At 44.6% G+C, this 26,191-nt stretch overlaps 1 protein-coding gene across 3 annotated transcripts in view; it reads left to right on the top strand.

Moving 5' to 3' along the window:
* LDLRAD3 (low density lipoprotein receptor class A domain containing 3) overlaps positions 1-26,191 on the top strand; it is a 273,554-nt gene that overhangs the window by 87,704 nt on the left and 159,659 nt on the right. The gene's annotated exons all lie outside the window — the stretch shown is intronic.

Raw genomic sequence — 26,191 nt, 5'->3', positions numbered from 1 at the left:
CAAGCATCTTGCAGTGTGTGCCTCTCCATTCTTCCTCCATAATCTGGGTCCTTGGTTTCCAAATGAGATGCAAAAGTTGCTCTCATCAGAAAAGAGGACTGTGGACGACTGAGCAACAGACCAGGTCTGTTTTTCTTTAGCCCAGGTAAGATGCTTCTGACGTTTGTTGTTCAGGAGCAGCTTGACAAGAGGAATACGACATTTGAAGCCCTTGTCCAGGATCCGTCTATGTGTGGTGGCTTTTGATGCACTGACTCCAGCCTCAGTCCACTCCTTGTGAAAGTCCCCAACACTTTTGAATGGCCTTTTCCTGACAATCCTCTCCAGACTGCGGTCATCCCTGCTGCTTGTGCACCTTTTTCTTCCACACTTTTCCCTTCCGCATAAATTTCTATTAATGTGCTTTGATACAGCACTTTGGGAACATCCAACTTCTTTTTCAGTTACCTTTTGAGGCTTTCCCTCCTTATGGAGGGTGTCAATGATGGTTTTCTGCACAACTGTCAGGTCAGCAGTCTTTCCTATGATTGTGATTCCTACTGAACCAGGCTGAGAGACCATTTAAAGGCTCAGGAACCCTTTGCAGGTGTTATGGCTTAATTAGCTGATTAGAGTGGGACACTTTGAGCTGAGAATATTGCACCTTTTCACAATATTCTAATTATCTGAGATTGTGGATTTGGGGTTTTCATGAGCTGTAAGCCATAATCATCACAATGATGACAAATCACGGCTTGAACTATCTTGCTTTGCATGTAATGAGTCTATCTCATATATTAGTTTCACCTTTTAAGTTGCATTAATGAAATAAATGAACTTTTGCACGATATTCAAATTTTTCGAGTTTCACCTGTAGGGTCTCATTCACGCTAGCTCTGCTCTTTGATTAGCAATCCACATTTGGATCACTCTTTAGAGATCATTTTACAGGTGGGGAGGAGGTGTTGTATTGCCTTCCCACCACCTACTTTAACCCTTTGAAGCCCGCACTTTGCACCACCAGCAAGTGCATCGTACATGGTTTACAATGTGCCTGCAGAGCAGCCCCATTCACTTGAATGGGTGAAATTAGGTATAAATTCCTGCCTTGAAGCTAAGCATCGCATCCGCAGCATGATTACATCTCTAGCAGCTGCCTTTGCAGCAAAAGTTTTACCACCCATCATCTGTTAGTGTCCTTAATACCCAACTCTGGGCAAAAAAAAGTTTTCCTGTGCAGTAGGGCTGTGCCTGCACTGCAAGCTCGTTTTTGTCTAAGAGAGAGGAGAAAGGAGGTATACTTACCTGATCCAGTCCCCGTGGCTACTTCCTTCCCCCATGGTCTAGCAGGCTTGACCGGTGGACTGTTCCTGACCTCATAAATCCCACAGACCTGCCCTAAACATGAGGACACCAGGAACAGTCCACTACTGGATCATGGAGGAGTCCAGTTTTCCTGTGAAGCAGAGGATCGGGTCAGTATAAGGCTTTTTACTCTCCTCTGGATTAAATGAGCAATTAACCCTTGCAGTGCAGACACTGCATGGGAAAACGTTAAGGTTCGGAGAGTGGCTTTAAGCATCTTAAAAGGAATGCTCATAAATGCTTTGTAAGATCTTGCTGTGCAAACTGAACTCACACAAGCAGAAGCCCATGAAACAGACCTTAGAAAGAAAGTCATTTCTGCTGATCTGTAAAGACTTACTGGATAGACGTTGGCGCTCTGGCAGCCAGTTAGAGGCTTGCTTTTATTTTCCAACCTGAACTAGAAAAATAGCAACTGAAATCTTATTACCTCTTACATTGACCTGCTAATATTCCTTACTTTGGAGTATATGATATATTGCATCAGCGTGGAGTATCTTTCAAGAACATGAGTAGAAAGGGTGAGCACTGTCAGTTTAAGCCACATGTGTCCAACCCATTGTATGTGGATTAGTGGTGCAGTCATTGTGTGTGGTTCAAGCTTCCATTTTTAAATGGTCATCAACCAATCCTTGCGCAACCAGTGACATCATGGAGGTAATTCTAGGGCTGATTTACAAATCATTCCAAAATATACATTTTTGGTAGAGAAGGCTTAGTCCCTTTAAGTTTTTTTTATTGCAGTTTGTTTTTATCCCTGTTTATCCTCTATGTGTTGTGGTGACCATTACCACCAGAATAGAAAGTGAGGAAAATCCTAAATATTACTTGTCACTAGAACAAGATGTGAGAGATACAATTAATTTGTACAGCACTCTACATACTGTACATTTACATCAGTTCCTACCCTCAAAGAGCTTACAGTCTAGGGTAGGCCATACGTTAAAGGGTATCAAACCCACAACAGTAAAATCAGTCTGTATATACAGTAAAGCATGCTTGTTATACTCACTGTGGAACCTAAGGGGTTAACCCTCCACTTTATGTAAAAAGGCTGTTTGATCCTATCTTCTTGGATCCTCCCCGTCTTCCACAGTCCCCAATCCATCTGTGGTTAGTACAGAGCCCTAGGAGACACTCTGCACATGCTCAGTTTGGTGTGTATTGCTAGAGAATTTTTTTTTTTTTTTTTGGAGGGTGCACGTGATTAGCACAGTGCCAATCAGCATTGTCCAGACAGAGGGTCAGGGGTTATGCAGCCTCATAGGACAGTCAGAGGATAATGAAAGCTCCCCCTACAAGATTAACCAGTGCTCTGCCGGACAGTGATAGAAGTATTTAGCAGTTTATATTTACTAAAATAATTACTCTTCCATGTGCTGTGTACTGTGGGAGACCAGATATAGTGAATGCAGGGTCTGGGGAGACCAGATATAGTGAATGCAGGGTCCGGGGAGACCAGATATAGTGAATGCAGGGTCCGGGGAGACCAGATATAGTGAATGCAGGGTCCGGGGAGACCGGATATAGTGAATGCAGGGTCCGGGGAGACCGGATATAGTGAATGCAGGGTCCTGGGAGAGCGGATATAGTGAATGCAGGGTCCGGGGAGACCAGATATAGTGAATGCAGGGTCCGGGGAGACCAGATATAGTGAATGCAGGGTCCGGGGAGACCAGATATAGTGAATGCAGGGTCCGGGGAGACCAGATATAGTGAATGCAGGGTCTGGGGAGACCGGATATAGTGAATGCAGGGTCCGGGGAGACCGGATATAGTGAGTGCAGGATCCTGGGAGACCGGATATAGTGAATGCAGGGTCCGGGGAGACCGGATATAGTGAATGCAGGGTCCGGGGAGACTGGATATAGTGAATGCGGGGTCCTGGGAGAGCGGATATAGTGAATGCGGGGTCCGGGGAGACCAGATATAGTGAATGCGGGGTCCGGTGAGACCAGATATAGTGAATGCGGGGTCCGGGGAGACCAGATATAGTGAATGCAGGGTCCGGGGAGACCAGATATAGTGAATGCAGGGTCCGGGGAGACCAGATATAGTGAATGCAGGGTCCGGGGAGACCAGATATAGTGAATGCAGGGTCCTGGGAGAGCGGATATAGTGAATGCAGGGTCCGGGGAGACCAGATATAGTGAATGCGGGGTCCTGGGAGAGCGGATATAGTGAATGCAGGGTCCGGGGAGACCAGATATAGTGAATGCGGGGTCCGGTGAGACCAGATATAGTGAATGCAGGGTCCGGGGAGACCAGATATAGTGAATGCAGGGTCCGGGGAGACCAGATATAGTGAATGCAGGGTCCGGGGAGACCAGATATAGTGAGTGCAGGATCCTGGGAGACCGGATATAGTGAGTGCAGGGTCCGGGGAGACCGGATACAGTGAATGCAGGGTCCGGGGAGACCGGATATAGTGAGTGCAGGGTCCGGGGAGACCGGATATAGTGAGTACAGGGTCTGGGGAGACCAGATATAGTGAGTGCAGGGTCCGGGGAGACCGGATATAGTGAATGCAGGGTCCGGGGAGACCGGATATAGTGAGTGCAGGGTCCGGGGAGAGCGGATATAGTGAGTGCAGGGTCCGGGGAGAGCGGATATAGTGAGTGCAGGGTCCGGGGAGACCGGATATAGTGAATGCAGGGTCCGGGGAGACCAGATATAGTGAGTGCAGGGTCCGGGGAGACCAGATATAGTGAGTGCAGGGTCCGGGGAGACCAGATATAGTGAGTGCAGGGTCTGGGGAGACCAGATATAGTGAGTGCAGGGTCCGGGGAGACCAGATATAGTGAGTGCAGGGTCCGGGGAGACCGGATATAGTGAGTGCAGGGTCCGGGGAGACCGGATATAGTGAATGCAGGGTCCGGGGAGACCAGATAGAGTGAGTGCAGGGTCCGGGGAGACCAGATATAGTGAGTGCAGGGCCAGGGAGACCAGATATAGTGAGTGCAGGGTCCAGGGAGACCAGATATAGTGAGTGCAGGGTCCGGGGAGACCAGATATAGTGAATGCAGGGTCCGGGGAGACCAGATATATTGAATGCAGGGTCTGGGGAGACCAGATATAGTGAATGCAGGGTCCAGAGAGACCAGATATAGTGAATGCAGGGTCCGGGGAGACCAGATATAGTGAGTGCAGGGTCCAGGGAGACCAGATATAGTGAGTGCAGGGTCCAGGGAGACCAGATATAGTGAGTGCAGGGTCCTGGGTTTAGTAACACTTTAGGGTCCATTCACACCAGCCACCGCTTTATAACGCAGTGGCTGGTGTGCAGTTCTATTTTTTAATATTTTTTTTTAAACGAGCTTTATTAAAATGTCACACAGACATTTCATTACGTTAAATTGGTTGCCATCGGTGTGAGGAGATGCCTTGCGCTGCGTTGTGTTGCGCTGAAAGAAAGTAGTGCATGCAATGCAGTGGTGTGAATGAGGCACACAGGAGACAAGGCATTTTACCTTGTCATGCAGTGGGACTGTGTTGGAATAACTGCTATTGATGTGAATGGACCCTTAACCAATTTTCTTTCTTTCAACCACGGGTTGAAAGAAAGAAATTTGCTAGATTCCCTCATCAACACATTTAGTGTTGATGGGGGAATCCCTTCTGCAACACTGTTGTGTTCTACCAGCGGGAAGCATGGGACAGGATACAATGATCGCTGCTAGTGGCTGTAGCTGCTGACAGTGATCACAAGAAAAAAACCTGACAAGCTGGTAGTACTGAAGTCGGTCCAGCGATTGACTTCCGTACAGTCAGCCTTCCCATACATAGATTGAAATTCGTCCGGGTCCTGCTGAACCGGATGAATTTAGATCTGTTGATGGGCATCTTTAGGTCCCTATCACATATGCAAATCTACATTAGCTAGAGTGTGGAAAGGAGCTAATTAATCAGCATGTCTTTGGAGTGTGGGAGAAAACCAGAGTACCCGGAGGAAACCCATAAAAGTACACAGAAAACATGCAAACTCCTTGCAGATAGTAGGAACGTAGGATGTCATTGCAATTGGCTCTGTGTGGCTTTGATCTGACCTCCTTGGTGCATTATTATTATACAGTATTTATAAAGCACCAATGGTTCGCTCAGCGCTGTACATTACAAAGGGGGACAGAACATGTGACAGAACAATACCAATACAATGCAAGACATGAGGGGATTGAGGGCCCTGCTCTTTCGAGCTTACAATCTAGGAGGGAGGGGATGGTGGCACAGGAGGAGATAGCTGTGGGGGATGGAGTGGTAGGAAGAGTGGAGGAGGTCGGCAAGTTAGCAGGGGGTGGGGTAGGCTTCCCTGAAGAGATGGGTTTTCAGGGTGCGCCTAAAGGAGAGGAGAGTAGGTCATAATCTGATGGGTTGGGGCAGGGAGTTCCAGAGGATGGGTGACACCCTGTAGAAGTCATGGAGGCGGGCATAACTTCCTACTTTCCTGCTAAGTTAGTGGAGCATCTTTATTTATTATTATTATTTATTTCAGGTACTTATATAGCGCCATCAATTTACACAGCGCTTTACATATATATTGTACATTCACATCAGTCCCTAACCCTCAAGGGACGTACAATCTAAGGTCCCTAACTCACATTCATACATACACATACTAGGGATCATTTAGACAGGAGCCAATTAACCTACCAGCATGTCTTTGGAGTGTAGGAGGAAACAGGAATACCCAGAGGAAACCCGCACAGGGAGAACATGCAAACTCCAGGCAGGTGGTGCTGTGGCTGGGATTCGAACCAACGACCCTAGTACTGCCAGGTGGAAGTGCTAACCATTTAGCCACTGTGCTGCCCAGCATCTTGGTTGTATCCAGCCAGTGAATGTAATGGAAGCATCAGGATGGCCTATTGGTTAGCACTCCTGGGATTCCCGGTTTGTATCCTAGCAGAACACTTATCTCTATATAACGAGATGTCACCACTCCAAGCCTGCATGAAAATCCTTTGTCTCTGGAACTGCTTGTGCTGACCAAATCTCTAAACAGATAACTACCAAGCCACCCTGCTGCTTCCATTATGTTCACTTGGAGATTTCATGTTGTAACCTGAAGACAGGAAGTGAAAGGAAATCTCCTAACTGAACATGGGCAGCAAAAGTGGAAACGGTTAAGGAGTTTCTCTACTTTTTCTAGGGATCCTATTGTGGGCAAATTGCTGCCAGCCATTGGATATACTTGGGTCTCATAGGCTTTAGAAGGCAATCAGCTGGACTTTTTTTTATTATGCTGTAGAAAGCAGGAATCCGATTGGTTCTTGTGAGCAGTATCTCCATTTTGATTTGCTCTACAAATAAGCCTCTCGATGTCTAAGTGATGTCATTGGTCTTTATATATTCTTTAGCCTGACGCATCATGGCTGCCACAGTGAAGGCTCATAGACATTGGTTGCAGCCTCCATTCAGCCTCATCATGTCTGAAGTGAACGCATCATCCCATTTGCTATGGAAAGTGTTCATTTCACTGGTGCCTTTTCTGTAGATTATTTGTGAGAGTTTATATCTACTCCCAGAATGCCCAGGCCATCTTCAAAACATCATGGGATTACTGGGAGTTAATGTGCTTTGATGGTGTCAACCCTCCTCCATGCTTCATGTCTTAGTAGAGTGCATAATAATGGCCATGAAGCAGAGACATGAGCAGAGAATCGGCACATGCTGTGTTGCCCATGGCAACCAATAGTCATCCCGGTTTCCCTCACCACAGTATGGGGAAATGGAGAAATCCTGTTGGTTGCTAAAGGCAATGCTGTCTTCAACATTTCTTCCCTTATCTACGTCCATAAATTAGGACTGTTGAGCCTGACAGAGAAGACGTGATTTATAGAGGACTGAACATCTCAAGTTTCACCGTGGAAAAAAGTGAAGGACAGTTGCTGAGATTTTTTATTTTTTTAATTTTCCCGGAATGGAAATAAGTCAGTTGTCAAAAACAAAGGCACAAAGCCGATCACCTTTTCTCCCATGAAGCCAGCGTCGCTGTCACTCCCGATTCTCTTCACCTTGTCTATCCGTTGTGAACGAAGAGCCAAGTAAAATGATGGGACTGACAGCTTCGGATGCGCTCCAGTAAGTGCGCCACCACACACTTGTACAGATTATCTCCCAAGATATACATATCAGACACCTGTGCCTTGCAAGATTTCCCTTTTATAGATTCTTTTCAGCTGGTTGACAGGCCAATATTTTTGTGCCAAGCAGTGTGTGGCGGATCTTCACGTTTTAGTATGTGTGCTAGACCATATTTTATTGGAAAGAAAGTGCCTGCTTTGTCCAGGGCTTTACTAACATCAGAAGTCCCTTTTGGGTCCATTCACACCATCTCACTGCAATCACGCAGCTTATTTGTGTTGGTGCTTTGCAGTGCCATTAACCACTTGACCTCTAGAATGTGGCATTTGATCACCACTGAGGGTTTTTTTTTTTTCATTTTTTATTATTTTTTGTCTTTTTTTGGTTTATATAATTAAACAATATATTTTAATTTCTGTTATAAAAAATATCCAATAAATTAAAACATCAGATTTCTTCATAAATATATGCCAAAATGTATTCTGCTACATATTTTGTAAAAAAACCAAACAAAATCCCAATAAGTGTATATTGATTGGTATGTGTGAACGATATAGCGTCTACAAACTATGGTGTATATAATGAAAACATTTTTTTTTATACTAGCATTCGTGGTAATCAGCGACTTATAGTGGGACTGTGATAGTGCTGTAGGCAATCTTACACGAATTGACACTGGATAGGAACTAAGTGACACTGACATCAGCAGTGACACTATTACAAAGATCAGTGATAATACTTTACGCTGTCACTGCTAATGACGCGGACTGGGAAGGGACCAACATCTTGGGATAATCAAGGGGTTAAGTGTGTGCTTATGAATTGTTAATGTGTGTAATATGTGCTGCTTTTTACTAAGATCTGTTTGCTCATTCTTCTTCCTTTGCAGAGAGAAGAAACAGACAGATCATTCCCTCTGTGCAGAGCCCTGTGTGTTTGTTAACACAGAGCTCTAGGCTTTAATTGGACACAGCAGATCAGCAGTTCTCAGCCATGAACCATTGGCTGACACCTGCTGCCAAAATCCCGCTGTTGAGGTGCATTACATCCCATTAAAGTAGATCTTCACCCTCATTTTTAACTTTCCACAATTCCCCCGTATATCCTTTCCTAAGAGTAAGGGGTGTAAAGTTTGAACTGCGACCCCATCCCCTGAATAGGTTGCAGTTGGATGTGACAAAGGGATCGTTTTTTCCAAAGAATCGACTGTGGCATGTGAACACTTTTGCCTGCTGGTCCTGGATGGTCACTTCCAGCTTTCTCTCCTAGGTAAGAATAGAACCCACCCCCTTCCTCCTGGTCTATTAAAGTGGTTGTAAACCTCTAACAAGAAATATGAACACAGCATAACCCTCTATAGTGTGTGCTTGTCTCGATCCAGAGCACTAGGTTTAATTTCTGTCTGCTGCCTTTGTCCTCTGCTGTCACTCCTGACAAGTTTTTCTGACACCAAAAGATTAAAAGTGACATGGAAGGGAGCTCCAGTTCACAGCCTGTGATTGACCGCCTCACCAAGGGAGCTCCAGCACATATCCTGTTATGGACAACCTTAGCTCTGTTCCTGTGTGATGCGTGTAGGTGGGTGTGTTCCTTCCCTCCAATCAGCACTCACGGAGCGTTGCAGAGTGGAACTTCAGCTCTCCGGCCCCTGCTTTCTGAAAGCTGAGGCAGGCTGTATAAATTCTGCCCATTGAATGGTTGTAGAGGACAGGTGGCTGCACGTAAACAGGTTTAACTTATGTAGGAGGATTTGTATAATCTCTGTGTGTCACCTGAGGGTAGTCACTTCCTTCCATATACCCATTGAAGTGACTGACTTCAGGTGATACACAGAGATGAAACAAATCCTCCTACTTAAGTTGTTCCTGTTTATCTATAGCATTTTCCCCCTACATCCATTCAAAGTGCAGAATTTATACAGGATCTCTTGGCTCTGAAAAGAAGGGGATGGAGATCTGAAGTTACATCAGTGAGGAGAGCTGATTGGAGGGAAAAGACACACCCCATCACACAGAAACAGAGTTGAGGCTGTCAATCTGCTGGAGCTCTCTTCCCTGTCACCATTTTTCTCTTGGTGTCAGGAAAATTTGTCAGAAGTGACACATGCTGATAGCAGAGGAACAGGACAGCACTTAACACTCTGGATTGAGGCAAGTACACACTATAAAGGGATATGCTCTGTTCATATTTCATGTCTGATGTTACAACAACTTTAATGTCTCAGGAGGCTTTCGACCAACCTCCATCGCGCTGAGCATGCACTGGGTTGTCTCCGCCGCACGTCATCAGGGGGATCAGCTCAAAGAATCTGTAAGAGACAGCTGGCATCCGTTCTTTTATTTTAGTCTGCCCAAAGGAACGTACTGCAGTGCACTTCGATGAGTAATACATATACTGTATCTCCATTGTACACCGCAGCGGAATGCAGTTGTGGGGTGTTGCAGCATTGGGTGCATTTCACCAGCGAACAGAGATAACGGCTAGCACACTGTAATCTGCTTCAGTAAAAGTGCCTTTATTTGTGTTGTTTAGGCATGTTACATGAGCAATGCAACATTTTGGAACCTGCAAGGGACCTTCATCAGGCCAAGTGACAGAGAGACGCCTTGCAGTTGCAGCTTGTGAAACCTTGCGGCTGCAGCTAGACAGGATAATGCACCTAGAGCTACTAACATTTAGGGCAGTATGCACCCAGGGACGAATGATGGCAATGCAGACTGCTGGCATTCTGGGCATTCGTCTCTGGGTGTATAGTCCCCTAAATGTTCGTAGGATTGGGTGCACCTTCCACCAGCTGTCAGTTTCCCATAGACTTTTCCAGTCTGCCAGCAGTGGGACTGGATGGTGCACCTGTGCCCTCCACCCTCACTTAAACACCAGAGTTGCATGCACTAGGTGGCAGAGAGTCTGTCCAGGCATGAAAGAGTGTGTGAGAACAGGCACTCCATTCCCATCAGGTGAAATTGATCCACAAAGAACTGAGCCTGGAGTCAGGGGACTGGGGAGCCAAACTGTGCACAGACTTAGTGCAGGTTGACTCCGGCATTGCACAGTAACGCTCTGTGTGTCCCTGTGCAATTCAGTGCGATGCAATTTAAAAACGCACTGAAACTGGATCACATGGTTGTAAGCTCCAACGAGCAGGGCCCTCTCAGTCCTTCTGTATTCATTTGTATTGTAATTGTACAGTCTGCCTTTATGTTGTAAAGCGCTGCGTAAGCTGTTGGCGCTATATAAATCCTGTATTATAATAATAAAAAACATGGCTCTGCGGTACCATGCATTTTGGTGCAGCAAACACACTGTATTTGTGATCTGTGTTTGGAGTGTCGTTAGGAATCTATTGCCACCCACAGCAGTGTTCTTGTGTGAACCGGGGCTGGGGCCCTTGTGCAGGGTGACTGGTCTTGTGTACACCCCCCATAGATTTTTGCAGGCAACCTGTGATGGGTGTGACCACTAAAAATTCTGTTAAACCATCTACACATTGCTATATACCCCCTTCTAGCAAACTTTCCATATAAACAGGGATTTTTCGTTCACATACATTTCAATGCATGTTTAAGCCGGCCAACTACGTCAAAGTAATCCCTCTCTGGCCAGTTCCTACCTTAATCTCTATCTATCTATCTATCTATCTATCTATCTATCTATCTCTCTATCTATCCATAAGTCGTATCCGACCCTTGGTGATTGCATGGACCGTCACTCGTAAGTGACTTTTTCCATGAATTTTCTTAGCAATTATTTTACAGGGTAGGTTGGCAAGTCTTTCCCCAGCCCCTACCATGCAGGAGATCCCGCATGGCCAGGGATGAAACTAGGACAATTAAGACAGAAGCCAATTAACCTACCAGCATGTCTTTGGAGTGTGGGAGGAAACCGGAGTACCCGGAGGAAACCCACGCGAACACAATGAGAAAATGCAAAATCCATGCAGGAGGCGCCATGGTTGGAAATCGAACCCATGACCCAATTACTGCAAGGCAGAAGTGCTAACCACTAAGCCACTGTGCCGCCCATCTATATTATCTATCTATGTAAAAAGCTTTTCTTTTCAAAAGCACAAGCAACTCGCTTCTTTTGAAGGGCCTTTTTGCCCAATTTTGTTTAAAAGAAAAAGTTCCATAAATCTTTCTAACGCATGGGGTATTCACCATCAAACGAATTAACCAATATTCAGCCGTCTGGCTTGTACATTGATTTCCGTCTGTCTCCTGCAGACTCTATCCGAAATGGCTTTCCCCGCACACAGCTCGCCAATAGCACACAGCTTGTCTGACTTCCACCTCTACTAGGTGAAGCCCACCTGACTCCAAGGCAGAGCCCTCCTGTCTGCCAGGGTGGAGCCCTCCTGTCTGCCGGGTGGAGCCCAGAATCATGGCCTGGCCTCCATAAAAAGGCCTGCACACACCTGTGCAATCAGCGCGCTGGCTGCTCTCAAAATATGGGCCCAGGATTGGAGATTTCATCCCTCCCAAATCTCTTAGAAATCTCCAGGCTACAGGTCCCAAAACAGGCTTTACAAGCCAAAGAGGAAACTGATAAACCAGTTTCCTCTGCATTACAACTGCCTGGAGCCCCTCAACATGTATAGTCGAGAATCCTGGGTCCACCGTGATTTTCACCGTGGCAGGATAGCGCACTGCCACACTATCTATCTATCTATCTATCTATCTATCTATCTATCTATCTATCTATCTATCTATCTCTCTATCTCTCTATCCTATTTTATCTAATCTTTTTTATCTATCTATCTATCTATCTATCTATCTATCTATCTTCTATCTATCTATTTTATCTATCTTATCTATCTATCTTATCTATCTATCTATCTATCTATCATCATATCTAATTTACATTTTTTGTTCACTGTTGTGAACTTTTTAGTTAAGCATCCATTGAAGGATGGCCCTCTGGTTGTGATGGTGGTAGGGATCAGGCTTGTCTCGCCTTCATTCGCTCACTAATGTATTCAAATGCCTTAAAATACTCTTGACCCAATGAGTCAATTGGCATCTCCAGGTCTTTGGAAAGAAAAGTATCCACTTGAATGATTTCCTGCAGTGGTTCCTCGAGAATAGGTTCCAATGTACTTTGTACGGGTGATGGTCCTTCTTCTATCTCTTCCCAGTCAATACCCTTGAAGAAAGGGTGTGATCTGAGATTGCACACCAGGTGCGCACGTTGCTCTTGGTCAAGACGTAAAAGTCTGAGTAAGAGTTCTTGCAGGTAAAAGTTCAAGTGCCGTAGGAAATAGGGTTCCTTGGTGTACATGGAAGTGACCAACTGCTTTTCAGTCTCCTGTCCAGTATAAAAAGGATGCTCCCCTAAGGCCATCTCATATACTATTATCCCAAATGAGAAATAGTCAGCGGGGTAATAGTATGGCCATTGGTAATAGACTTCAGGGGCCATGTAACATAGCGTCCCCGCGCAACTTGTGACTCTGTTTTTCTCCGTGACGAACATAGCCGACAGGCCAAAATCGGCAATCTTGACGTGCCCGGCGTTATCCAGAAGAATGTTCTCTGGTTTTAGATCTCTGTGGACAATCTGTAGAGAATGAAGGTGCTGCAGTCCACAGAGAATTTCGGCAGTAACACATCTTAAGGTTACTTCATCAAGCGGAGCTGAATCTCTTATGAATTTTTGAAGATCTCCTCCGCCCAGGAACTCCATAGCAAAGACGAGATGAGTCTCTGTTTGGAAGGAGCAGTATAGATGTGCAAAAAATGAGTATCTGTTGCACATTTCCATTATGTAGCTCTCTGTAATGACGCAGCTGGGATCCTGTCGAAGTAATGGTCTTTTTTTAACCATTTTCACTGCTAGCTTCTGCTTAATGTCAGGATGAGAGGCCAACACTACTTTTCCAAAGCTCCCCTGTCCTAGTACTCTATGGAAGTTGAAACTTTCCAGGCTAAGTTTGTAGGACTGGTCGGTAGGGGAAGTAGCTTTGACCAGTGAAGCCTGCTTGCTCTCACTGGTATGTGAAGTATTGGTAGGTTTCTTGTCCTCCATCGATGTAGCTTGCTGAATTTGCGCAGTGTCTTTGTTGGATGGGATCTCATATTTGCCTGGAGAGAGAGAAAAAAAGTATTATTTCTACTTCCACATCATTTATGTGAAACTGCGGCCATTTAAAGGCATATATGTCTTTATTATTTTGCATAAATTTAACAAACATAGTATGAGAGGTAAACAGAACATGTACAAGTAGATAAACAACAACAACAAAAAACATCACAGATGAGGTAACTGCGGCCATTGAAATGTCTTTTTTTTCTTTTACATATGGAAGTGGGGAATCCATACTGGCCCATTCCATACTCGGGCTGCGCTTTCTGCTAAGTAACTCTTGTGCTCTAGGGCTTGTTTACATCATATCCATTGAGCCACGTTTTTTCTACACACCACCCTACAATACAGCATGTTGTACATTTCATAAACGCACATGCAGTGCAATGGGGTAAACGAGGCTTATTGAAATGCATTCTTTTTCTTGTCTATGCATTCATACTACGTTCAATGCATCTGGTGTAAATGAGCCCTAAGCTGTTCCTCCCTCTCAATGCAATCCCATCACTCTGCTTATCTTAATTGACTAAATAGAAATGTGATCACTATTTTGTATTTGGTTGTGAGTCCGTAGTTGTGGATGACACCCCAACTTTCCTAACGATTTAGAAATGTGTGTGTAGAAAAATATGACAAAGCGGAATGAATAGTCTGCTCCTGCAGCCCCCAGTCTGCCTGGTCATACAGATCCTAGAACACAACTGTCTATAGGAATGGTCCTAGTGAATGGGAATGTCATGGGGGGGGGGGGGGGGGGCAGTGTAAGGTCTTATTCCTATTGATGGCTCCTGTATACACAGCCTGTCACTGGGGAGGCGCTCACACTGACTTTGTATTTATCCATAGACTATGTATGCCTCCTGCACACCTGACCCCTGACCCCTGCAGCCCAACTGTCACCTGAATTCAACTGACGGCAGGCTGACAAATGCTGCTGCTAATGACAAGTGCTGTTACTGGCAGGACCTCCAGGTATGAGACTTGGCAGCAGATTCATAACAACGTATCCCCCATCCGTATTCTCCATCAGAAGATTTCCCTTCTATTCCTGTTCTGGTGGCAGCCCACAATGTTGGCTTTTCCATCACTTTCTATCCCAGTGACATTGGTGGTCAGGACAAATATAGAGGATTAATGTTTGTAATGGGGGCATAAAAAAAACCTGACAAGGGGGTCTAACTGTCTCCTACACTCTACCCGGTGACCCCATTATGTGTATGTATAGTGACCCCAATATATATGTAATTGGTGATAAATGTTGTACACCCTTACAGTGCCCTGCATTATATCTCAATAGACTAATACTTACTTTCTGCGTCTTCTTCTCCTAATTTTCTCTGAGAAAAGGGGCAACATCTAGCCAGACACTGCCAAAATCTCTTCCCAGTTGCCCTAAATCTACCCCTTTTAGGGGCAGAATCTTGGGGCTGTGATGCTGTTCTGTGGTCCTCTGTTAAGGGTCCCACTGTTTGTAATGTAAAAGGCTCCTCCTTGTTGGTTTTCAGGAGGTCCTTCACATTATTTGCTCTCTTTCTCCTAAATAGCCGCATCATGATTACAAATGACAAAGCTTCTCAGAGAAAGAAAAATCGCTTCCACTCCTGGTAGCGTAGACAAAGGGAATGACTGCAGGCTGAGGGGGCGGAGCCAAGTGGCGATGACATCAGAGTGCTGGTAGCTATGGAAACAAGGTCACATGACCCTGGCTTGGAAGGTACATGACCATATATGGAAAAAGCATTGGGCTTCCTATGTGGTGTTTGTATATCACATTTTTGGGGTAATTTGTTTTCAACTAAAAGAAATGTGGGACATCTTTGCTCAGCTTACATCTGTATTATTCATGTTTTATGTATCCAGCACCCAATGAAATCATGTTATTCCTGTCTATGGATGGGATTCACAAAGCTATAACACCAGGACAAGGTTCTATTGTTAGCCCTGTACCTGCCATGTTCTGATCTTCTGGCTCCCAACTGAAATTAATGGTCATGTGATCTTAGCCTGGGGGAGGGGGGGGGAGAAGACATTTTGGACATATAGTGTGTAGTCCGTTGAGTGCCAGGCTGTAATATTCCTTCATTATCGGGACATTGGTCAGATTTCAACGCTGAGATAGAATGACAACTGGTCATGTAACGCTGTATACTAATTGATTTCATATACCCTATTATTTTAGAAATAGAACTTACTTTTGGCGATTTTTAATATCCACTGTTTTTGTTTTTTTGGTTTTTTTTTTACTATATAAAGGAAAAAGAATGTAAACAATTGGACAATATGGTAGTCCTCAGCCCTGGATATCTACTCTCAGTGCATGACTTTTATAAGTCCCCATGACATCCCTTAGGTCACCAAGACATAGCAATCTTAATGTGATATCTGACCACACTGAGATCTTAGCCCCAAAGACCACTGATCAGCTACAAAGGGGAAGCCATACCGGCCCATTCCATCCTCAGGCTGCGCTTCCTGCTTAGTAGCACTCGGGCTGTAAGGCTTGTTTACACCATATCCATTGACTGGGTTTTTCTGCATACCACCGCACATGTATGGTGTGAAGAAATCTATAAGCCGGCCATAGATGAGTCAAAAACCGAACATTCTGTCGATCGAAAAATGAGAATAGCCCATACAAGTGTGCCATCATTTGTTTCATTTTTCTAAAATAAATTCCAGCATGTTGGGTCTGGCACTTTCGATTGCTGCATGAAAACGACATCTCGCAGCAGGCACACTAATAATGCGAAAACCAAACGATTCTACGTTCAACAAGAATTTTCGCTTGGTTTTCTATCTATGGCCGGCTTTACTGTCCTCCCTCTCAATGCAATTCCATTTGCAGACCTTTGCTGTTTCCTTATGTTCCCTATTGATATTATATCAGTCTCACTGAGGAGCTGCCACTAAAGTATATGGACCATTACAGACTTTTATGGACTTTCGGGTTATTTTAGCTTCATTTGTTATCATATATGCACCAGTGGTTGCTTCTGATTATATTTTACTCCTTTTTTACTTCTATCAATTCCATCATTCTGCTTATCCTAATTGAAATTCCACTGTCCTATGTCTGGTTTCATCTCAGTAGTTGTGGATGCTACCCCAACTTTCTTGATGTTTTAGAAATATTTGTGTACGTAATAAATATATACAGTGCTGTAAAAGATAATATTTGCATATTTGTCACACTTAAATGATTTTGACCATCAAACAGATTTAGTGTTTACGTGTCTCAATCCAGAGCGCTACGGGCTAGTTCACATTAGATGCAGTCCTGTGCCTTTTTTTCTGCATCAAAAAAAAATTCTTGCACAGTGTTTTCTATGTACTCCAATGGCCCTAGTTCACACCAGTGCAGTCAGTTCCAGTCAGTTTCCGGTGCAGAAAAAAAGTAGAACATGCTGCATTTTTTCCATACAGAACTGTACTGAAACAGCAAACTGCATGAAAACTGCGTGTGGTGTGAACTGTAAGCAAAAATGTATCTTTAATGCATCCAAATTGCATTTTTGTGGTCTGAACTGGCCCTAAGTGTCATTTTTCTCTGCTGTCTCATTCCTATGCTATCTGTTTGAGTCACACCTGACAGGTTTTCCTGACCCCAAGAGAAAAAAGGTGACAGGTGATGGAGCTCCAGCACACAGCCTTTGATGGACAACCTTATTTCTGTTCCTGTGTGATGTGTAAAGGGGAGGGGGGGGGGGTGTCCCTTCCCTCCAATCAACTCTCAGTGAGCTTTGCAGACTGAAACTTCAGCTCTCTGCTTTCTGAAAGCTCAGACAAGCTTTAAAAATTCAGCATTTTGAATAGCTGTAGAAAACAGATGACTGCAGATAAACAGATATAACTTATGTAGGAGGATTTATTTAATCTTCATTTGTGTATACAAAATATATATATACAGTGGGGATCGAAAGTTTGGGCACCCCAGTTAAAAATTTGTATTTATGTGCATAAAGAAGCCAAGGAAAGATGGAAAAGTCTCCAAAAGGCATCAAATTACAGATTAGACATTCTTATAATATGTCAACAAAAGTTAGATTTTATTTCCATCATTTACACTTTCAAAATAACAGAAAACAAAAAAAATGGCGTCGGCCATTTTGGGCACCCTGCAGAATTAATATCTTGTACTGCCCCCTTTGGCAAGTATCACAGCTTGTAAACGCTTTTTGTAGCCAGCCAAGAGTCTTTCAATTCTTGTTTGAGGTATCTTTGCCCATTCTTCCTTACAAAAGTCTTCCAGTTCTTTGAGATTTCTGGGCTGTCTGTCACGCACTGCTCTTTTAAGGTCTATCCATAGATTTTCAATGATGTTGAGGTCAGGAGATTGTGAAGGCCATGGCAAAACCTTCAGTTTACGCCTCTTGATGTAATCCCCCGTAGATTTCCAGGTGTGTTTAGGATCATTATCCATTTGTAGAAGCCATCCTCTCTTTAACTTCAGCTTTTTTACAGATGGCATCAAGTTACCATCCAAAATTTGCTGAAATTTTATTGAATCCATTTTTCCTTCTACTCGTGAGATGTTCCCTGTGCCACTGGCTGCAACACAACCCCAAAGCATGATTGATCCAACCCCATGCATAACAGTTGGACAGAGGTTCTTTTCATTAAATTCTGTGCCCCTTCTTCTCCAAACGTACCTTTGCTCATTCCGGCCAAAAAGTTCAATTTTAACCTCATCGGTCCACAGAACTTGTTTCCAAAATGCATCAGGCTTGTCTATATGTTCATTTGCAAAGTTCAAACGATGATTTTTGTGGTGAAGACGCAGTAGAGGTTTTCTTCTGATGACTCTTCCATGAAGACCATATTTGTACAAGTATCTCTTTATAGTGGAATAGTGTACCACAACTCCAGTGTCTGCCAGATCTTTCTGGAGGGATCGTACAGTCAAACGTGGGTTTTGAATTGTTTTTCTCACAATCCTGCGAGCTGTTCTGTCTGATATTTTTCTTGGTCTTCCAGATCTTGCTTTAACTTCCACTGTTCCTGATGACTGCCATTTCTTAACTACATTCCGAACAGAGGATATTGACATCTGAAAACGCTTTGCTATCTTCTTATAGCCTTCTCCAGCTTTGTGAGCGTCAACTATTTTCAGTTTCAGTTTTCTAGACAACTGCTTAGAAGAACCCATGGTGCTGATTGTTGGGGCAAGGTCAGATGAGTCTGGGCATTTAAAACCTTTGAGATTGACATCACCTGGTCTTCCCAGACAATGATTGAGAACAATCCATGACACTGGCAGGTCTCAGCTTTGCAAAGGGGGCAGTGCATGCTATAAATTCTGCAGGGTGCCCAAACTTTTGCAGACGCCATTTTTTTGTTTTCTGTTATTTTGAAAGTGTAAATGATGGAAATAAAATCTAACTTTTGTTGACATATTATAAGAATGTCTAATCTGTAATTTGATGCCTTTTGGAGATTTTTCCATCTTTCCTTGGCTTCTTATGCACATTAATACAACTTTTTAGCTGGGATGCCCAAACTTTCGATCCCCACTGTATATATATATAATCATACACACACAAACAGTTCTGTCCAAAAAGTATTTGCCCCCTTCCTGGTTTTTTTTGTGCATATTTGTCACAGTTACATAATTCAGACCATCAAACACGTTTTAATAGTACACGAAGAAAACCAGACTAAATACAAAGTGCAGTTTTTAAGTGATGTGATGCTTTCATTTCATTAAAGGGAAAACAATCTGTCCAAACCTGCCTGGCCTTATGTGAAAAAGTAAATGCCCCCTAAACCTAGTAACTGGTTGTGCCACCCTTGGTGGCAACAACTGCAATTAAGTATTTGCAATAATTGGCAATGAGTCTTTCACACCACTGTTGAGGGATTTTGGCCCACTCTTCTTTGGAGAATTGTTTTAATTTAGCCACCTTGGAAGGTTTTCCAGCATGAAAGGCCTTTTTAAGGTCTTGCCACAGCATCTCAATGGGATTTAAGTCTGGACTTTGACTTGGCCACTCCAAAACCTTCATTTTATTTATTTGTGGTGGACATGCTGGTGTGTATCGGACCATTGTTCTGCTGCATAATCCAAGTGCTCTTGAGTTCAGGAACTGATGGCCGGACATTCTCCTTCAGGATTTTCTGGTAGATAACAGAATTCATGGTTCCATCAGATATGGGAAGCCGTCCAGGTCCTGAAGCTGCAAAACAGCCCCAGACCAGCACATTACAATCACCACGTTTGACTGTTAGTATGATATTTTCTTCCTATGAAATGCTGTGTTAGTTTTATGCCAGATGTAACAGTACGCACACCTTCCAAAAAGTTCAGCTTTTGTCCCATCAGTCCACAGAATTTTTGCCCAAATGTCCTGGGGATAATCAAGATTTCTTTTGGCAAATGTGAGATGAGCCTTTCTGTTCTTCCTTGTCAGCAGTGGCTTTTGCCTTGCAACTCTCCCATGGAAGCCATTTTTGCCCAATCTCTTTCTGTTGCTGGATCATGAACACTGACCTTTACTAAAGCAAGTGAGGCCTGCAGTTCTTTTGATGTTCTTTTATGACCTCCTGGATGAGCTGTGGTTGTGCTGTTGAAGTAATTTGAAGTGGACAAATTTCCATCCGTCAGCGGCTGTCCTTTTGGTCCTTATCACATTTTCATACATACAGCAATTAGGTTTGGACTTTAGCCTATTACCCAGCTTATTTTTGGAATGTTGGAGGAAACCTATACAAGTACAGGGAGAACAGGCAAACTCCATGCAGATAGTAGGAAGCTGTTGCAGTGTGCTTTGTCTGGCTTTAACCACTTGTCTACCAGGCACTTATACCCCCTTCCTTACCAGGCCAATTTTCAGCTTTCAGCGCTGCCGCACTTTGATTGACAATTGCGCGGTTATGCAACATTGTACCCATATGAAATTTTGATCATTTTTTTCTCACAAATAGAGCTTTCTTTTGGTGGTATTTAATCGCCACTGGGCGCTTTACTTTGTGCGCTATAAATTAAAAAAAGTGCAAAACATTTGAAAAGAAAAAAAGTTTCTTTTGTTTCTATTATAACATTTTTCAAACAGGTATTTTTTCTCCTTCACTGATGTGCGTTGATGAGGCAGCACTGATGGGCACTGATAGGCGGCACTGATGGGCACTGATAGGCAGCAATAAAGGGCACTGATAGGCAGTACTAATGAGGTGGCACGGATAGGCGGCACTAATATGCAGCACTGATAGGCGGCACTGATAGGTGACACTGATGATGGGTACTGATAGACGGCACTAACTGGCATCACTTCTGGGCACTGACTGGCGGCACTGACTGGCACAACCCCTGGGCACTGACTGGTGGCACTGACTGGCAGCACTGCTGGGATGCACTGGTGGGTGGCACAGGTGGGTGGCACTGGTGGGCACAGGTGGGTGGGCACAGGTGGGTGGCACTGCTGGGCACAGGTAGGTGGCACTGCTGGGCACAGGTAGGTGGCACTTCTGGGCACAGGTAGGTGGCACTGCAGAGTGGCACAGGTGGGTGCACAGGTGAGTGATCTGGGCACAGGTGGGCGGAGCTAGTGGGCACACTGCTGGGCACAGGTGGGCGGAACTTGCGGGTGGCACTGCTGGGCACCGATCATCAGTGCCCTGATGATCGGTGCCAATCCCCGCTCTGACAACTGCCGGTTCTCGGCAGTACTTTCCTCACGATCTGACAGCGTGAGGAAAGTGCAGCCGAGATCCGGCACTTGCATTTCCCTCTGATCAGCGTGTCATTGGACACCGCTGATCACGTGGTAAAAGGCCGCTGTGATTGGCCTTTTACCACATCATGTGATCAGCTGTGTCCGTAGGACACAGCGATCACGGAGATCGCCGGGTGCGCGCCCAGGAGAGCGCGTTCTGGCAGGACGTCATATGACGTCCACTCAGAACTGGCCGGCCGCAGTGAAGCCGTCATTCGGCTATCTGCGGTCGGCAGCTAGTTAATAAAGTTAAATATGATCTGACCTCCTCTATGTGCCCCTTCCTACTTTCCTGCAAAGTTCATGGAGTATTCAGGTCATATCTGGTCAGCGAATGTAGTGGAAGCGGCAGGATGGCTTAGCAGTTGGCAATCCTGATTACCCCCCCTGGGGCTCCCAGTTTGTATCCCAGTTAGCACACTATCTCTGTGGAGACATGTAAAGAGATGTCACCACTCCAAGCCTGCATGAAAATCCTATGGGATAGATTTACTAAAACTGGAGCACTCAGAATCTGGTGCAGCTGTGTATGGTAGCCAATCAGCTTCTAACTTCAGCTTGGTCAGTTAAGCTTGGCAATAAAACCTGAAAGCTGATTGGCTACCATGCACAGCTGCACCAGATTCGGAGTGCTCCAGTTTTAGTAAATAGCCCCCTTTGTCTCTGGAAGTGCTGGTGCTGACCAAATCTCCATACAGGTAACTACTAAGCTGCCTTGCTGCTTCCATTACATTCATTTTGATATTTCTTGCTGAGACTCCAAGACAGGAAGTGAAAGGAAACAGTCGAGTAGTTTCTCGTTCCTTCCGAGGGATCCTGTTGTGGGCAGATTGCTGCCAGCGACTGGATATACTGGGGTGTCATAGGCTTTAGAAGCCAATCCGCTTTTGGCCTTTGCTTTTTGTTAATTTACAGTGGAAAGCAGGAATCCGATTGGTTCTTGTGAGCAGCATCTCCATTTTGATTTGCTCTACAAATAAGCCTCTGGTTGTCTAAGTGATGTCATTGGTCTTTGTATATTCTTTTGGCTCTACCCATCATGGCTGCCACAGCGAAGGCTCATAGACATCAGTTGCATCCGTCATTCAGCCTCATCATGTCTGAAGTAAACACGTCCTCCCATTTACTGTGGAAAGTGTTCATATCACTGGTGTCTTTTCCGTAGATTATTTGTGAGAGTTTATATCTACTCCCAGGAAGCCCAGGCCATTTCCAACACATCATGGGATCACTAGGAGTTAATTATTAAATGTGCTTTGATGTCGCCAACCTTCCTCCATGCTTCATTTTTTGGTAGGGTGCATATTGATCCATGGAGCATGGATGAGCCAGCAGATTTATCTTCCGAGATATAGATATCAGACACCTGTGCCTTGCAAGATTTCCCTTTTTATAGATCCTTTTCAGCTGGTTGACAGGCCAATATTTTTTGCCAAGCAGTGTGTGGTGGATCTTCACGTTTTAGTATGTGTGCTAGACCATATTTTATTGGAAATAAACTGCCTGCTTTGCCCAGGGCTTGACTAACATCAGAAGTACCTTTTGGGTCCATTCACACCATCTCATTGCAATCACGCATCTTATTTGTGTCGGTGCTTTGCGTTGCCATTAACCACTTGACCTCTAGAATGTTTTACCCCCTTCATGACCAGGCCATTTCATGCTATTCAGCACTGCTTTAACTGGTAATTGTGCCGTCGTGCAACGCTGCACTTAAATCAAATGTATATTATGTTTTTTTCTTCACATAAATATAGGTTTCTTTTGGTGGCATTTGATCACCACTGAGGGTTTTTTTTTTCATTTTTTATTATATAAACCAAAAAAAGACAAAAAATAATTAAACAATATATTTTCATTTCTGTTATAAAAAATATCCAATAAATTAAAACATCAGATTTCTTCATAAATGTACGCCACAATGTATTCTGCTACATCTTTTGTAAAAAAACCAAACAAAATCCCAATAAGTGTATATTGATTGGTATGTGTGAACGATATAGCGTCTACAAACTATGGTGTATATAATGAAAACATTTTTTTTTATACTAGAAATCGTGGTAATCAGCGACTTATAGTGGGACTGTGATAGTGCTGTAGGCAATCTTGCACCAATTGACACTGGATAGGAACTAAGTGACACTGACACCACCAGTGACACTATTACAAAGATCAGTGATAATACTTTATGCTGTCACTGCTAATGACGCGGACTGGGAAGGGACCAACATCTTGGGGTAATCAAGGGGTTAAGTGTGTGCTTATGAATTGTTAATGTGTGTAATATGTGCTGCTTTTTACTAAGATCTGTTTGCTCATTCTTCTTGCTTTGCAGGGAGAAGAAACAGACAGATCATTCCCTCTGTGCAGAGCCCTGTGTGTTTGTTAACACAGAGCTCTAGGCTTTAATTGAACACAGCAGATCAGCAGGTCTCAGCCATGAATCATTGGATGACACCTGCTGCCAAAATCCCGCTGTTGAGGTGCATTACAGCCCATTAAAGTAGATCTTCACCCTCATTTTTCACTTTCCACAACTCCCCCGTATATCCTTTCCTAAGAGTAAGGGGTGTAAAGTTTGCACTGCGACCCCATCCCCTGAATAGGTTGCAGTTGGATGTGACAGTTTTTTCCATGTGCGCAAAGGAAAGAATCGACCATGGCATGTGAACACTTTCGCCTGCTGGTCCTGGATGGTCACTTCCAGCTTTCTCTCCTAGGTAAGAATAGAACCCACCCCCTTCCTCCTGGTCTATTAAAGTGGTTGTAAACCTCTAACAAGAAATATGAACAAAGCATAACCCTCTATAGTGTGTGCTTGTCTCAATCCAGAGCACTACAGAGAGGCAGCTTACAGCAGACAACGCTGGATTCGCTGGGCAGGGTGAGTATTTTTATTGGAGGACAGCTCAGCTGTGGAGATAAGTCAGAAAAGTGGGTGCATTTCACCAGCGAACAGAGATAACGGCTAGCACACTGTAATCTGCTTCAGTAAAAGTGCCTTTATTTGTGTTGTTTAGGCATGTTACATGAGCAATGCAACATTTTGGAACCTGCAAGGGACCTTCATCAGGCCAAGTGACAGAGAGACGCCTTGCAGTTGCAGCTTGTGAAACCTTGCGGCTGCAGCTGGACAGGATAATGCACCTAGAGCTACTAACATTTAGGGCAGTATGCACCCAGGGACGAGTGATGGCAATGCAGACTGCTGGCGTTCTGGGCATTCGTCTCTGGGTGTATAGTCCCCTAAATGTTCGTAGGATTGGGTGCACCTTCCCCCAGCTGTCAGTTTCCCATAGACTTTTCCAGTCTGCCAGCAGTGGGACTGGATGGTGCACCTGTGCCCTCCACCCTCACTTAAACACCAGAGTTGCATGCACTAGGTGGCAGAGAGTCTGTCCAGGCATGAAAGAGTGTGTGAGAACAGGCACTCCATTCCCATCAGGTGAAATTGATCCACAAAGAACTGAGCCTGGAGTCAGGGGACTGGGGAGCCAAACTGTGCACAGACTTAGTGCAGGTTGACTCCGGCATTGCACAGTAACGCGCTGTGTGTCCCTGTGCAATTCAGTGCGATGCAATTTAAAAACGCACTGAGACCGGATCACATGGTTGTAAGCTCCAACGAGCAGGGCCCTCTCAGTCCTTCTGTATTCATTTGTATTGTAATTGTACAGTCTGCCTTTATGTTGTAAAGCGCTGCGTAAGCTGTTGGCGCTATATAAATCCTGTATTATAATAATAAAAAACATGGCTCTGCGATACCATGCATTTTGGTGCAGCAAACACACTGTATTTGTGATCTGTGTTTGGAGTGTCGTTAGGAATCTATTGCCACCCACAGCAGTGTTCTTGTGTGAACCGGGGCTGGGGCCCTTGTGCAGGGTGACTGGTCTTGTCTACACCCCCCATAGATTTTTGCAGGCAACCTGTGATGGGTGTAACCACTAAAAATTCTGTTAAACCATCTACACATTGCTATATACCCCCTTCTAGCAAACTTTCCATATAAACAGGGATTTTTCGTTCACATACATTTCAATGCATGTTTAAGCCGGCCAACTACGTCAAAGTAATCCCTCTCTGGCCAGTTCCTACCTTAATATCTATCTATCTATCTATCTATCTATCTATCTATCTATCCATAAGTCGTATCCGACCCTTGGTGATTGCATGGACCGTCACTCGTAAGTGACTTTTTCCATGAATTTTCTTAGCAATTATTTTACAGGGTAGGTTGGCAAGTCTTTCCCCAGCCCCTACCATGCAGGAGATCCCGCATGGCCAGGGATGAAACTAGGACAATTAAGACAGAAGCCAATTAACCTACCAGCATGTCTTTGGAGTGTGGGAGGAAACCGGAGTACCCGGAGGAAACCCACGCGAACACAATGAGAAAATGCAAAATCCATGCAGGAGGCGCCATGGTTGAAAATCGAACCCATGACCCAATTACTGCAAGGCAGAAGTGCTAACCACTAAGCCACTGTGCCGCCCATCTATATTATCTATCTATGTAAAAAGCTTTTCTTTTCAAAAGCACAAGCAACTCGCTTCTTTTTAAGGGCCTTTTTGCCCAATTTTGTTTAAAAGAAAAAGTTCCATAAATCTTTCCAACGCATGGGGTATTCACCATCAAAGGAATTAACCAATATTCAGCCGTCTGGCTTGTACATCGATTTCCGTCTGTCTCCTGCAGACTCTATCCGAAATGGCTTTCCCCGCACACAGCTCGCCAATAGCACACAGCTTGTCTGACTTCCACCTCTACTAGGTGAAGCCCACCTGACTCCAAGGCAGAGCCCTCCTGTCTGCCAGGGTGGAGCCCTCCTGTCTGCTGGGTGGAGCCCAGAATCATGGCCTGGCCTCCACAAAAAGGCCTGCACACACCTGTGCAATCAGCGCGCTGGCTGCTCTCAAAACATGGGCCCAGGATTGGAGATTTCATCCCTCCCAAATCTCTTAGAAATCTCCAG

Source organism: Staurois parvus, unplaced genomic scaffold (assembly GCF_062004578.1).
Source record: "Staurois parvus isolate SC_StPar_1 unplaced genomic scaffold, SC_StPar_1.0 ptg000184l, whole genome shotgun sequence".
Classification (NCBI taxonomy): domain Eukaryota; kingdom Metazoa; phylum Chordata; class Amphibia; order Anura; family Ranidae; genus Staurois; species Staurois parvus.
This window is presented reverse-complemented; position numbering and strand designations above follow the sequence as displayed.